Here is a 12,794-nt window from a genome sequence, read left to right as displayed (position 1 = left end):
GAGCGACTTCATCCCTAACATCAAAGTACTCGAGATGGCAGAGGCCGACAGCATCGAATCCACACTGCTGAAGATCCAACTGTGCTGGGTAGGTCACGTCTCCAGAATGGAGGACCACCGCCTTCCCAAGATCGTGTTATATGGCGAGCTCTCCACTGGCCATCGTGTCAGAGGTGCACCAAAGAAAAGGTACAAGGACTGCCTAAAGAAATCTCTTGGTGCCTGCCACACTGACCACCGCCTGTGGGCTGATATCGCCTCAAACCATGCATCTTGGCGCCTCACTCGGCGGGCAGCAACCTCCTTTGAAGAAGACCGCAGAGCCCACCTCACTGACAAAAGACAAAGGAGGAAAAACCGAACACCCAACCCCAACCAACAAATTTTCCCCTGCAACCGCTGCAACCGTGTCTGCCTGTCCCGCATCAGACTTGTCAGACACAAACGAGCCTGCAGCATGACGTGGACGTTTACCCCTCCATAAATCTTCGTCCTCGAAGCCAAGCCAAAGTAGGATCAGCAGAAAGAGTTTCTTGTACATTTTTGGTTGGTCCAAAGAATACTTATGCAAAAGAAAGAAATAAAGGAACATAAACTTTTGTAGTAGATTTGAAATGTATATAGGCTGTTTTGTCTTGATGTTGAATGGCATTAGACCGATATTCAATATGTCGGGGAATGGGTTGAACAAGTTGATAGAAGCTCTTTTTTAATGCATCATGAGATAAAAACAAACTGAGAATTGTATTGCAACAAACACAGTAATATGGCTGCATATGGAAATTGAAAATGCTGATGCAAGTTTATATATTTTAAATAATCTGTTCCACAGCTAGATAAGTTTACAATGTGTTAATTTTGATGGACATCCACCAGCTGGAATGCTATAACCTCACATTAACTGCGTGAATATTAATTGTCTGTTAAACCCCAGCATAGACCTTTTCCCAAGACTGTTGTTGAAGGAAACCCAATTGTTAACAGAACAGTTCTCATGGCAACAACAAAATAGAAAGCCAAGGAGCTTTCATGTCCTGAAGAGGTCAAGGAAGCTGGGTTCAGACTTCTGACAAACAGTTTTGTTTTATGTTTAAATAGCAAGGCTCCAACAACCCTTTCATATTTTATAGTGTTAGCAAGGTAGGAGCAAGCCAAGGTAAAAATCAAAAATCAGAAAGATAAGGGCCTTAAGAAAAGTCATTAACGAAAGAAATATTTTAAAGAAATGATTGGCGATGTGGATGTGTTTGCAGGGTTGATGAGAAAAAAACTCAGCAAAATAATACGTCGAGGTTGACAAGTTTAGACGAAGGATGAAAGTGAAATTACAGCTGCATTCATGTATCTAACTTCTAATATCAGGAAAAAATATGGCACTTTGATTTTATTGTCCTGTTATAGTAATTTGTATTTACTGTAGTTATCATGACATAAGAGAGTCCACCTTTGAGATCAACTATTGGTGAAATTCTATTCTGTGTTTATTAACTTATTGCCCTAGCTCAGTGCATTTATAGTGTTTAAAAATATCATTACATTTCATTTTCATTGTTTGCAGCATACCCCACGAAAACTAATTTCCATAATTCTCAGTTTACCTAAGTTGATAAAGCTAATATCTATGTCAAAAGTTCTAAAATGAAGCACCTTGGTAAGACTGGAACATTCATTCTTGTGCCAAAATATGAGATACTAAGAAAGCTGTTGACAAAGTTATAACATTAGAGAAGATGCAGAAGGGATTAGAGAATCAATTTCTTGTGTGGACTGAAGGGTTACTTACACTGTTCCTTTTTCTTCTTCTGGCTATCCATCCCATAGGATGATGATGGTTCCTTTCAGTCAGTTTGTGGGGTTTGATATGTGGATACCCCACTCCTCAGAAAGGAACAGCATGTATGTGAATGGATTTAGGTGAGAAGGGGGTTGCACAGGTCCAGACCCACTCTCTCAACATCCCCTCCCAAATCCAGCAGCATGGTGAGGTCCAAGATGGCTGGGAGAAGTTCTGTTTCAGTGAATGGTCAGACCAAGCTTCGATGCAAGGGATGCCCTTTCTGCTCTTCACGGCACATGTTTGCTAGATGGTCATTGACCCTACGAGAGGGTTCGTCCGCCTTTTGTCAGGTCTTCTTTTTCATCCTGCAGGGTGCCTAGCCACCCTCCACACCAGGCAAGCCTGGTGGGGGAGCTGGTTTAGTCGCTGATCATCTGACCATACGACAGGTAGTACTGGGTTACATGGTACCAGTAGAACTCAGATGAGTGACCTGACCCCTGCTCAGGGATATTTACATTGTTCCAGTATGGATACAACACGAACATTAACCCAACAATGAGGAAAGTTGTTCAGATATGTCTTGATTTCTAAAACAGAACAAATCCAATGTTGCTGAACACTGCACAATTAGCAGATTCAGAATTGTCAGCAAAGTGATAGTGATCTTGTCAATGGTGCAATTAAGTAGCACTTTATCAGCAAACAAGAAAGACTGCAGATGCTCAAAACAAAATGCTTGAGGAACTTAGCAGGTCAGACAACATCCAATAACGTCGATAGACAGTTTGTGTTTCGGTCTATAATTGTTAATCAGGAAGTGCCTGGTTTGGGTTTTGCCAGGACCCCTCAGCTACAAGCTCCAACACACCATTGATCCAAACTTGAAATAAAGAACTGAAATGCAGTGTTGTGGTGAGAGTGACTGCCGTTAACATCAAGGAACCATTTGACTAAGTGTGGCATCAAGGGCCCAATAAAACTGAAGCCAATAGGCTTCAAGTTAAAAACACTCCAATGGCTGGAATTATACCCTTACAAAGGAAATGGTTGCAGTTACTGAAGATATTTCACTGCAGGAATTTCTTGGTGTCTGAGGTACATCGGCTACTTCATCAATGACCTTCTTTCCATCATGTTAGGAGAAGAGCTGTTTTCCAATGATAAAACAATTCAGTATTTAATTCAATTTATAACTCTTTACAAATGAAGAATTTGCATACTGCAAAAACAGTTGTATGCACAGGTTAATGTTGACAAGAAACACTGATACCACAGGAAAGCCGAGCACTTTGAATTAAAGAAATCGAACCAACCACCCACCCTTACATTCAATGGCATTACCATAATATCAACATCCTGGGAATCAACAACAACAAGTAACATGATAGGACTAGCTGTAACTACAACAGCAACCTAATAACATCCTGACACCATGAAGCTGACCTACCATCATCCACATGTCAATGGCAGAACTTACCCTTTTGCCTGGATGAGTACATCTCAAAAACTTTGACAATGTTCAGGACATGCAGATCACTTAGTTGACACTCCATCCAAAATCCTGAATATTCACTCATTCCGCCACTATCACATCATGGCTACAGCATGTTGACCATCTACAAAAATGCACTGCAGTTACTCTCCAAGGCTGCCTATTTAACTCGTGAACTTGATCACCAAGAAAAAGACCACATGGCCATGGGAACACACCTCCGAATCCCTCACAAGCTGGATTGATATGATCATGATAAAAATGTTCTTTGTCATACACATAATTACAATGTACATGTAAACCAAAATTCTTAATTGCTGCAGCCAAACAAAAGGTTTTTTTTTGCAAAAACAACTACAATAATGTAAATTAAATTACCCCTGTACAGAAAGGGATAAATATAAATGATAGATGGATAATAATAATTCACAGCTACAGTTAGTGCAAGAAAATAAGTTTTTTGTTGCTCTGGAGTAGTTTATAGTTAGGGTAATGTTATATAGTCAGGATAATATGAACTATTTTGTAACTGCATAAGTATACAACCTTCTCACTGTAGTAACTGTCGTGCCCATCTGTGGGGCGTACGTATATGCATAGGTATATGTATATGTGTGTGTGTGAACAGTTTGCAGAGATGATGGAAGGCATCAGTAAGTAAAGTCTCTTCTGTTATTTGAAACTTGCATCTCTAAGTTATTTAAGAAGCCTCCCAAGTAACACAGAGACATAACATGGTGGCAGTGATACAAGAGAACAAGAATAAAGCCACACAATTGATGGTAAGTCCTTGAAATATGAAGGGTAAGAAGAGAAAAAACATTACTGAAAAAAAAATGGCTGGAATAACAGCAGTTCACCCAGTAATGGACTGGGAGGCTGAAGACATTGTTGAATTGTTTAAAAGGTTTCAGCAGAAGTTCAATTTAGCATTCAAAATCTATTTTAAAAATGCAACTGCAGAGAAGGTCAATTATATACTTCTCTGGACAGGGAAGTGAGGCCTTGACTTATTTAATAGCTGGGAGCTTATAGAGGTGGAGAAAAATGACCCAGAGCAGATATTTGCCAAGTTTGCATCTCACCTTGAACCCAGGTCTAATCTAATCATAGAATTAAATGCTATGAATTTCAAGGCTGAATGCAAGAGACTGATGAAACTGTTGATAACTTCCTCACGAGACTAAAAATTGTTGCTGCAAAATGCAGATTTAAGGATCTAGAGGAAAGATTAGTTGATCAACTAATATGGGGATGTGCCCATCCCAAAATGCGAAAATCTCTTTTAGGGAAGGATAGCTTGAATCTGGCTGAAGCTAAAGACACAACCAGAGTCTTTGAAGCCACGAGGATGCAAATGAAATCCCTATCTATGCAGACCCACCCACAGTAAAGAGAAGGAAGGGCTGACGCTATAAAGAACACAATCAGAAAACCCCCAAGACCTGCAGGAAGTGTGGCAGACAACACCATTTCAATGACCAAAACAAGTCCCCACATATGGTTCTGAATGTAGAGCCTGTGGTAAAGCAAACCACTGGACGAAGATGTGCAAGTCTGGTATGAAGAAAACAATAATACCACTAAAGAAAGAAGAAGATCCACCACATAAAAGGAAACAACAATGAGGACTCCAACTCCAAGATATTGAACATAGAATCCATACACCTTCAAAAGATGTTGGGTGAGATGAAAGATGGAAGTGAGTTGCACACAAGGATCCAAATACAGAGGACAATCCAGAACAAGCCTATGATATTTAACCTAAAGGTGAAGCTGGATACTGGATCAAGACTGATTATACCTGAAACAATACAGAAAGATATTCTCCAGAAAATACACGAAGGTCACATTGGAATGGAGAAATGCAAACTCATAGAGAAGTCAGCCGTGTACTGGACTGGTATATACAAAGACATTGAAAATATGGTGGCGACATGTCAAATATGCCAGAAGTACAGAAACACAACAAAAAGAGGAAATTATTTCCACAGAAGTACCTGCCAGGCCATGGCACACAGTGGGACCAGATTTGTTCACCGAGAATCAAGAGTGGTATTTAATAGTAGCTTGTAACTACTCTAAGTTTCCATTCGTCAAAAGACCTGAGGGCGTCAACTATCACCTCAGAAATGAGAGCGCTCCTTGTTGAACAAGGAATCCCTGAGCAAGTGATATGTGACAATGGAACACAGTTCACATCACAAGAATTCAGAAAGCTGGCAGCAGAGTATGGGTTTGTTATCACTCAAACTGTGAAACGCACACTAGGTAAGTATCATGAAACAAAAAACATATCTAGCTCTTCTATCATTACGAGCAACACCTTTAAGGGCAGAACTTCTAAATGGCAGGAGATATGAAACAACTCTGCCAAGCAAAACACACCCTCCAGAAGACCAGGAGGAAATCAGAAGACTGACAGACACACAAGAAGAAAGACACCAGCATTATAACAAACATGCAGAAACATTGCCAGAACTCTTCAGAGGGCAGCATGTACATATTCGAGAGCTGATGTTGAACATGGACCCCAGCAAAGGTCTTCACAGAAGCTGAGACACCAAGGTCATACATTGTCGAGACAGACTCTGGCAATCAGCTGAGGAGGAACAGAATTCACAACCGGCCAATACAAGATGTGATGACGCAGAAAACTTTAATACCAACAAAGCCTGCAACACCAATATCAAGTGAGGTATCAAGTGAAGAGACCACAACCACTAACATTGAAATATCAACACAGCATTTGTCAAGTGAAGCACAACAAGCTTCATCACCAACACATACCAGCAACATAGAGCCCAACGGTCACAGCCAAATCCACAAGATGGCGAAGGAGCATACTGCCACCAGGGCGATATCGATAAGAACTATTTATAAATAGTTGTGTAAATAAATTAGTATACAAGTTCAGTTACTTAAGTTGCACTGGAAAGAAAGTGATAAAGAACACTACATTTTTCGTTATTTTGAGAAAGAGGGTTGATATATCGTCAGGATAATGTGAACTATTTTGTAACCACATAAGAACACACCCTTCTCACTATAGTACCTGTAGTGCCCCACTTTGGGGCATGTGTGTGTGTGTGTGTGTGTGTGTGTGTGTGTGTGTGTGTGTGTGTGTGTGTGTGTGAGAGAGAGAGAGAACAGTTTACAGAAATGGTGGAAGCCATCAGTAAGTAAAGTCTCTTCTATTATTTGAATCTTGCATCTCTAAGTTATTTAAGAAGTATCCTAACTAACACAGCGACATAACAGGTAGTAAGAGGTTCTTATAGATGTTGGAAATGAAGCATTCCTGAACTGAAAGGTGCTGGCCTACAGGCCTTCTGTACCTTGTGCAGCTGTGCAAGTTTGATTGGGTATCTGACAAAATGCCAAATCTCCTCAATTTCAAAGGAAGTAGAGGTGTTGGTGGGCCTTCTTTGTGTTTGCCTCAGTGTGCTGGATGCAGCAGAGGTCCTCCAATATGTGGACTCCCAGATACTTGGAGGTATGATTCCTCTGAACTGCCAGCCCATCAAATTGGACAGGTACTTTCTCCTCCAGCCAACCCTTTTTAAAGTCCACAGGAAGCTCCCTTTGAAAGACATTGCTGTTTCTTCATCACCTTCGGATCTAAATCCTGGAACTCAATGCACATCAGCTTTGTGGATAAAATATCTACCAAAGGTCATATCTCCACTTGGAGTAAGGCTATATTCCTGTATTCTTAATTTGCATCACCAGGATCTGATTTTTGTTTGCCGTTCCTAACTCAGCATTGGTCAGATATCCTGCAACTAAGTGCATCTCAATGTCACTTTGAATTAACTCATGTTTAGATGGTGAATTTATCAAAATTTCTCTCTCAAAATTTCAGTTCTTTTGTTCTTCAGGCTGAAAGGTTTATGAATCAATGCATTTCAGCCTTTTGTAAGTAAACATTACCCCTTGCTTCTTTATCTCATATCAGCATAAATGTTGCACTGTAAACAAATAGCCAGGGAAAGAATAAACAAGCAATATATCAAAATGCAAATAAATACAGAAGTATAATTACATATATAATGAATTAAATTCAAAAGGAAAAAAAAATATTATAATCTGGTTGAGCTGTCATTTATGTCAATGTATTGGAGCTAAGTAATTTCTGCATGGGAAGAAAAGTGGAAAATCACCTATTGAAATCTTCCCTTTAAACAGTCTGTTAATCTTTAAATATTGACTGCCTGACTCACCCAAGCCCCTGCATTATGTTCCTGGACGGCTGCCAGAAGTAGATAATCCTGAGTCAAAACCTCTTCAGTGACTGTGGAGGGTGGCATGTTGTGTGTACATGCGCGCACTCCTGCATACACGCATGGAGGAGGAGTGGATGGGGAAATGAGGGAAGACTCTTCTTTAAAAAAAAGGTATATGTTAACATTGTCTATTTTGTGTCAATAGTTGTGAAAAATGCCTTAAAATGCTATAAAAGAACAGCATACTGATTAACCACAATACAATTTTTATAATATTTCTATGTCTAAAATAATAACGTAATGAGTAATTTAAAGAAAGATTATGGGGTTTTCTGCTGGGAGGCTCACAAACTTTTTATTCATTATTCACCCTCCTGTCAAGTCTTGAAATGGCTTTGTCCCACTTCTGAAATCGCCATAGGAAAACCACGTTTCTCTTCCCAAAGGATTAGAAACAATAATTGAGAATGGATTAAGTATATGAGTAACTAGGATGTCTTTAATAATTTTGAGTCCAAAAATTAAAGGACTTTGACACATTATAAATTTAAAAATTTCCACCTATGCCTGAAATGTAATATAGCAGACTTCACAGGGATTTTATCTGAAGGCTAGATCTGGCAATTGGAGTCAGGTTACTCAGGCAGTTGGATGTGAAAAGCCTAGATCAGCAGGAAGCTGATTGAGCAATAGAGTTCGAGTGATCCGGGGAACTTGTGACACAGAGTGGTATTAATTCACTTCAAATCAGCAGTCTAGGGGGACGGAACTTTTTAGCTGGAGTCCCACACAATACCTGCAGCAGTGAGTAGGAAATTTATAACTAGTTTTTTTTTTCTATATTGGCGACCCTAACATGATCTGCCATTTCATGTACATTTACTGTTCTACTTCGTTCTACTGTCTACATGGGCGATGTCTATTTTCATCCATGGATAACATAGAGACAGAGGAGGCGAGTCAGTTGACCACCATTGTTGTACTGCTCACTGTGCTGGTCACTTTGAAGCTACGACTGTTTTGGCCCATTCACCGGCGTTATGGTTTGCATAGGTGGAGGTGCAATTCTCTACCTGGAACATAATGTCACAGGAGATGAGTTTTGCGCATGTTATAGCCTCTTTGAAACCAAAGGTAGCACAAGAATTACATTACTTAATTTCTCTGCCAATCGAAGACTGTATAACAAGCTTAAAGCCAAGTTGATCAGGCATATTAGCACTTCAGAACATCAATGTTTACACTGTCTTCTTATCTTGGAAGAGCTGGGGGATAGGTACCCTCGCAGTTTCTTTGGTGAATGTATCACCTGTTAGGAGACAGCAAGCTGGAGGACAACATCCTAAAACAGTTATTTTTACAGCTCTTGCCTGATAATGTTCATCTTATCCTGGCGTCAACATTAGAGGCTTAGACATCGATGAACTCACTAAGATCACTGACAAAATCTTAGGGGGTCTATGCTGGGCAAGTCAGTGCAAACAGTCAGTGCTCCTGAACCTCCCTCCATACAGCAATTAGAAAAAACAGAACTGCAGTGTACTCGTGGGGCACCTGAGGCAATGGAACTCTGTTTTGGCGGGTGCCAGGACCCTGATGGAGATGGATTCCTCCCTGCCATCTGGGTACTCCACACAGGCGTACGTGGGGTTGGCATGGAACAATTTCACCCTCTCCACCAGGGTGTCAGTCTTGCTTCTCCTCACGCGCTTCTTGAGAAGGACTGGACCAGGACTAGAGAACCCTGATGCCAACCTTCTGAGTTCATGAGGAGTAGCATTGGTCACAGTGCAGAGTAGCGACCGAATTGAGTGGAGCGCGATGGGGAGGACATCCTACCAGCACAAGTTTTGAAGGCCTTTTTGCTTCAGGGCAAGTTTGACAATCTTTCCGATCATGGCATTCTCTTTTTCAACCTGCCCATTCCCCAGGTGGTTGTAACTGGTAGTCCTGCTGGACACGATACCCCTCACCAGCAGGTAGTGACACAGCTCGTTACACATGAAGGCTGAGCCCCGATCGTTATGAATATAACCGGTATACGTGATCAGGGTGAAAATAGAGTCAAGGGCCTTCATAACGGATGAGGCAGATGATTCTGGGCACTGAATGGTTGATGGGAAGCGGGAGTACTCATCGATGACCAAGCGAAAGTAGGTGCTCCCGTTCGTTGAGGGGAGAGGTCCTTTAAAATCGACACTGAGCCATTTGAAGGGCCTGGATGATTTAATCAGGTGAAAAAAGTGCAGCTTGCACTTAGCGCAGATCTGGCACGAACTGATCATTTCCCTGACATCTTCTATTGAGCAGGGCAAATTGCGGGACTTGACAAAATGAGCTGTGCGGGTTACCCCTGGCTGGCAGAGCTCATTGTGTGTGGCGTTATGGGTCCCTGGCCGGTAGGCAATGTCAAAATTGTAGGTGGAGAGTTCGATCCTCCACCTAGCAATTTTGTCATTCTTGATTTTTCCGCCTTAGCGTTGCTGAACATTAATGCAACAGAATACTGGTCCATGAGGAATCTAAATCTTTTACCAACCAGGTAGTACTTCCAGTACCTTACGGCTTCTACAATGGCCTGAGCCTCCATTTCCACAGATGGGTTCCAGAGCTCATGGCCTTGAAGCATCCATGAGAAAAAGGCAACTGTCCTACCCGCCTGATTGAGAGTAGTGGCCAGGGCTATGTCCAAAGCATCACTTTCACAATGTAACTTTGGAAGTAATCAAAAGCCATCTGGGCTTTGGACAAATGGGGGGAAAGTGGTGGCTTTTAAGAGGGGATGAACCTTGTTGGCGAATTGAGGGACCCACTGGGCGTAATATGAGAAAAACCCCATGAATCTCCTCAAAGCCTTTGTGGTCCTGGGGAGGAGAAGGTCTAACAGGGGGTGCATCCTATCAGGGTTGGGACCAATGAAGCCATTCCCCACCACGTAGCCAAGGATAGCCAGTTGTGTAGTCCTGAATACACATGTCAGAAATGTAAGTGAGATTCAGGGCTCTCACTGTGTGGAGAAAGTTCTGGACATGGTGTGGCCACAGATGGTCACATTATCAAGGTAGGGGAAGGTAGCCTTCAACCCATACTTGTCCACCATCTTGTCCATCTGCCGCTGGAAAATAGACACTCCATTGGTAATTCCGAAAGGGACCTCCAAAACTGATAGAGTCGACCGTTAGCCTCACATGCCATGTATGGGTGTCCTTGGAATGGATTGGCAGCTGGTGATAGGCAGCTTTCAGGTTGATGGTCGAATAGATCTGATACTGTGTGAAATCGTTCACCATATCTGAAATGCAAGGGAGGGCGTATGCGTCTAGGTGTGTGTATCGATTAATAGTTTGGCTACAGTTAATTACTAACCTGGACTTGTTTCCCCCTTTTACCACCACCACTTGAATTCTCCATGGGCTGGTGCTAGTTTCGATGATCCCCTCCTCCAGCAGGCGCTGGTTCTTCATCTTTATAAACTCCCTGTTTGCCGCGCTGTACCTCCTGCTCTTGGTGGTGATGGGTTTACAGTCAGCAGACAGGTTTGGGAACAGAGGCGGTGGGTTGATGTTCAGTGTAGAGAGACTGTAAGTGGGTCCTGGTTTTTGAGGGCCCTCTGTTCCAAAACATTACTGGAGGGAAGAGGACCAGAAAACTCCAAGGTCACACTTTTATGGTGACACAGAAAGTCCAGACCCAACAATACTGAAGCACACAATTCATCTAAAATGTACATGCAAAATTTACAAATTTCCCCCCCACCCCCACAAATGACCGTTGAATTATACAATGTTTGTATACATGTGCTAAATTGGACTGGAATGCTAGGAATATTCGGTAATTAGTGAAGCACATTTTTAATTTATATTTTTGCACAGTCCATGAGTCTATGAAACTTTCTGGGGAGCCTGTGTCAATCAGACACTTGGTTGATCATCCGTTTACCTTCACCATCACCATCGAGTTGCTGGTGAGGACTATTCTGGTCGAGGGCCAGCGATGCCAGAACACCTGAGATGCCGTGTTCCTCCCTCGAGTGGCCCCCTCTGTTCTGAGTCGACTTGCGCAGGTAAGATGGCGCCGACCTTGAGGTGTGGCAAGATGGCCGCCCTCCTTCCTCCTCTGATGATGATGGTGCCAAATTTGAAATTTCGCCACTCTAAGATGGCCACCGAGACTTTTTGCGCCATTTCCGTAGGTGGAGAGTTGTGCAGCGGGCAATCTTGGGTGAGACGGAGCCGGGGTTGGAATCGGATCCAGGAGCAGTACAGGCTGTGGAATTCCACAGAACTCCCTTCATGAGGCCGACCCTTACCCAATGTCACTTCTTACTGCAGCTGGATCATGCCAAGTCTTTGGCCGGGCAGTGGGTATGGGTGTGCTGTCCCTTACTGCAGAAAAAACACTCCTAGGCCCAGGAAGCGGCAGTCCTAAGAGCGGGGGCTGCCGTAGTGGGAGCAGCCGGTCCTTTGAGTTGCTCACCCGAGAATGCAAGTTCGCTGACCTTGAGATCGTCGTTCTCGAGACTGGCCTGTTCCAATGATTTGGCCAGCTCAATGTGGCTAGCAAGGTCCTTCCTTTCTGACTGAGCAATCGCTGCCTAACATATCTCAAGTGGATTCCTGCGACCAGAGAGTCCCAGATCTGTTCATCTTCACAGACGTGGCCTGAAGAGGTCTCATACCTGCACTTCTTAGCCAGCAGATAGTCGTCAATCAACTCTCTGGGCCGTTGGCAGCATAGGATGAGTCAGTGCCTCAATAGGACCTTGTTCTGGGCCTTCATGTAACGGGCCTTCAGCGCCTCGACAGTGGCCTCGTACGTCAGGCAGTCTCGGACAAATGTGTATTTCTTTGTTCCTATCTTTGAGATCAGAGCTGGTCTGTATGGAAGACATCCCTGGTCACGTTCAGGTAGGCCTGGAAGCAGTCTAGCCAATATTCAATCTCCTCAGCCGCATTGGGGGACTGGGGGGTCTATTAGCAGCATATTGGGCTTGAGTAATGTTTCCACCCTTATTTGTTAAGCTAATGAAATTGTGGCATAGATAAAAGCTCACATTCAACTGGAGGGAGAACAAATGCTTTTATTAGCTTACAACACAGAATGGGTTCATGAATTGGCTTCAGAGGGGCTCTAGGTTTAGGCGGAAAACCAGGGTTATATATGGGCCCGAGAAGGAGGAGCTGGGAGGTGAGACCAGTCATCAGTATAACACTCTTCTAGTGAATTCCAGTTCACTACACAAGGTAGAGAGAGTGCAGAAAAGATTTATGAAAATGTTACCTGGGTTTCAGAATCT

The sequence above is a fragment of the Narcine bancroftii genome, chromosome 1 (genome assembly GCF_036971445.1).
Source record: "Narcine bancroftii isolate sNarBan1 chromosome 1, sNarBan1.hap1, whole genome shotgun sequence".
In the NCBI taxonomy this organism is placed as follows: domain Eukaryota; kingdom Metazoa; phylum Chordata; class Chondrichthyes; order Torpediniformes; family Narcinidae; genus Narcine; species Narcine bancroftii.
This window is presented reverse-complemented; position numbering follows the sequence as displayed.